The sequence below is a fragment of the Eleutherodactylus coqui genome, unplaced genomic scaffold, assembly GCF_035609145.1.
Source record: "Eleutherodactylus coqui strain aEleCoq1 unplaced genomic scaffold, aEleCoq1.hap1 HAP1_SCAFFOLD_106, whole genome shotgun sequence".
Taxonomy (NCBI): Eukaryota; Metazoa; Chordata; class Amphibia; order Anura; family Eleutherodactylidae; genus Eleutherodactylus; species Eleutherodactylus coqui.
In genome coordinates this window covers 79586-82042 of record NW_027102596.1, presented here as the reverse complement: position 1 = coordinate 82042, position 2457 = coordinate 79586, and positions in this window count along the sequence as shown.

Below are 2457 nucleotides of genomic sequence, written 5' to 3'. Positions count from 1 at the left end.
CTTTTTGACCGGATGGAGGAAAATCGGGTTGCTGGAGGTCACGTGACCGAAGTGACAAGCGGCTCCAGGAGAAGATTTGGGATAAGAAGAAGAGGTAAGCAGGCTGCCTGGGGAGCAATAGGTAAGTATATATTTTTTTGTTTTTAATGACAGAACCCCTTTAAGGCTCTTTTATGACACTTTTCGAACCGTGGTATGGTTACATGTGGGGAGTGTGGTGACAATACGGTTACACTAGGAAAGTGGGCTTACATGAGGGGAGCGTGGAGGTGGTGCGGCTACACAAGGGGACTGTGATGGAACCCCTAACAATAATCTGTGCCGTGTCATTTCCATAAATGTCATAGAAGGTAATGAAAATGAAGTGAACAGTTTAGCATACAGTAATTCCCCTTTCACATGGGCCAAAACTCTCACTTACCCAAAGTAAGCTCTGTTAGACTACACATGTGATACCGGACAATGCACCCATCCTCAGCCCTAGTTGGCCTGTGGTTCACATTCCTATGTGGGTCAGAAGCGGTGTTGTGTCTCCTTAAGGAGAGCACCCAAAAAGTATGTGGAGACACCCATGGGGTAAATGGGTCAGGGGATGGTATAGTCACTACCCAAGCACTGCACACAGAAGAGGGGTTGAAAACCTAAAAAATGAGTAAGAAAGCTTATAAGGTGATGCTAGCTCCTCTGGGATATCTGTGCAAATAAGGATAAGACAATACCTCTATAGCGCCATCTATTGGATGCAGCATTCCTTCAAATCCAAGTGATTTATCACAAGCCTTAACAATGATTGGGAATATTAAACCAAGCCAGGAAGCCATGCACAGACACACTGTTTCATGGTGATTGGCCCTCCTCAGTGTGCAGCAGGCTTCTGGCTTAGGGTGCATTCACACGAACGTATATCGGCTCGGTTTTCACGCCGAGCCGATAGACGTTGTCTTCATATGCGGGGGGGGGGGGGGGAGGCTGGAAGAGCCCAGGAGCAGGAACTGAGCTCCCGCCCCTCTCCACCCCTCTGCACTATTTGCAATGGGGAGAGGCGGAACAGGGGCAGGGCTAATACCTGGAACTTAGCCCCGCCTCCGCTCTGCCTCCTCTCATTGTAAATAGTGCAGAGGGGCGGAGAGGAGGCAGAGAGGGGGCGGGAGCTCAGTTCCTGCTCCTGCGCTCTTCCAGCCTCCACCCCCTGCACATGAGGACAACGTATATCGGCTTGGCATGAAAACCAAGCCGATATACGTTCGTGTGAATGCACCCTTAGTCTGTGAGGGGCCTGTGATGTGGATTATAAGCCGTGTCGTATCTCCTTAAGGTGAGCACCCGAAAAGTGTGTGGAGACACCTAGGGGGTGAGTGAGTCAGGGGATACGGAGATACGACACTGCTTATAATCCACATCACAGGCCCCTCACAGACTGAGGGTACATTCACACGAATGTATATCGGCTCGGTTTTCACGCCGAGCCGATATACGTCGTCCTCATCTGCGGGGGGGGGGGAGGCTGGAAGAGCCAGGAGCGAGAACTGAGCTCCCACCTCCTCTCTGCCTCCTCTCCACCCCTTCTCCGCCACTCTGCCATGCTGTCCATTGGTTTCTACAGTAACATAACAGCGCCCTCTATTGGTTTTACAGAAACGTGCTGCACCTCCTATTGGATTTACCCAAATTACAGCACCATGGAGATTAGCGGGTCACCTCCCAGTTCTCCATCTTTTTGCCCTAATTTTCTCTAGGGTGGTTTCAAACCGGCGGGAAAGTCGCGCCAATTTTACCCGATGCGTTGGTTATTGAAAAAAAAAGCAGATTCCGCAGCCAATGCTGAGGTAAAATGAAAGCTGTGCTGTGATTGGTTGCTATTTTTTATACTGTTAAGGTAACATGAAAGCTGTGCTGTGATTGGTTGCTATATATTATACTGCTGAGGCAACATGAAAGCTGTGCTGTGATTGGTTGATACTTCTTATACTACTCAGGTTACATGAAAGCTGTGCTGCGATTGGTTGCTATATATTATACCGGGAAGATCCTAGCAATACTGAGAATAATGAAAATAAAACACATCATAGGTTGAAGAAATTATACGCACGGCACATCTTTTCTTCAGCCTTACATGACTATATATCTATATATGTATACATCCATATATTTGGGTAGAAATCCATAAAAATATATATCGATATATATGTATTTCTATATATTTATATAGATATTTATCTATACACAGAGACAGATAGATAGATAGATAGATAGATAGACTGTATGCAATAACCCTGGATGTCTGACAGTTGAAGCTGACTGGTGATGTCATTAAGGCTCTATTTTGACACGTACAGCTTGGAACCATAAACACTCATGCATGGCAGCCATTTACAGCCAGTCTCCATTGGAGATGGAATTGGGCAGAAATGTACTGGCCTATCTTCCTATTCTGACTCAATAACATGGCTGTAAGCG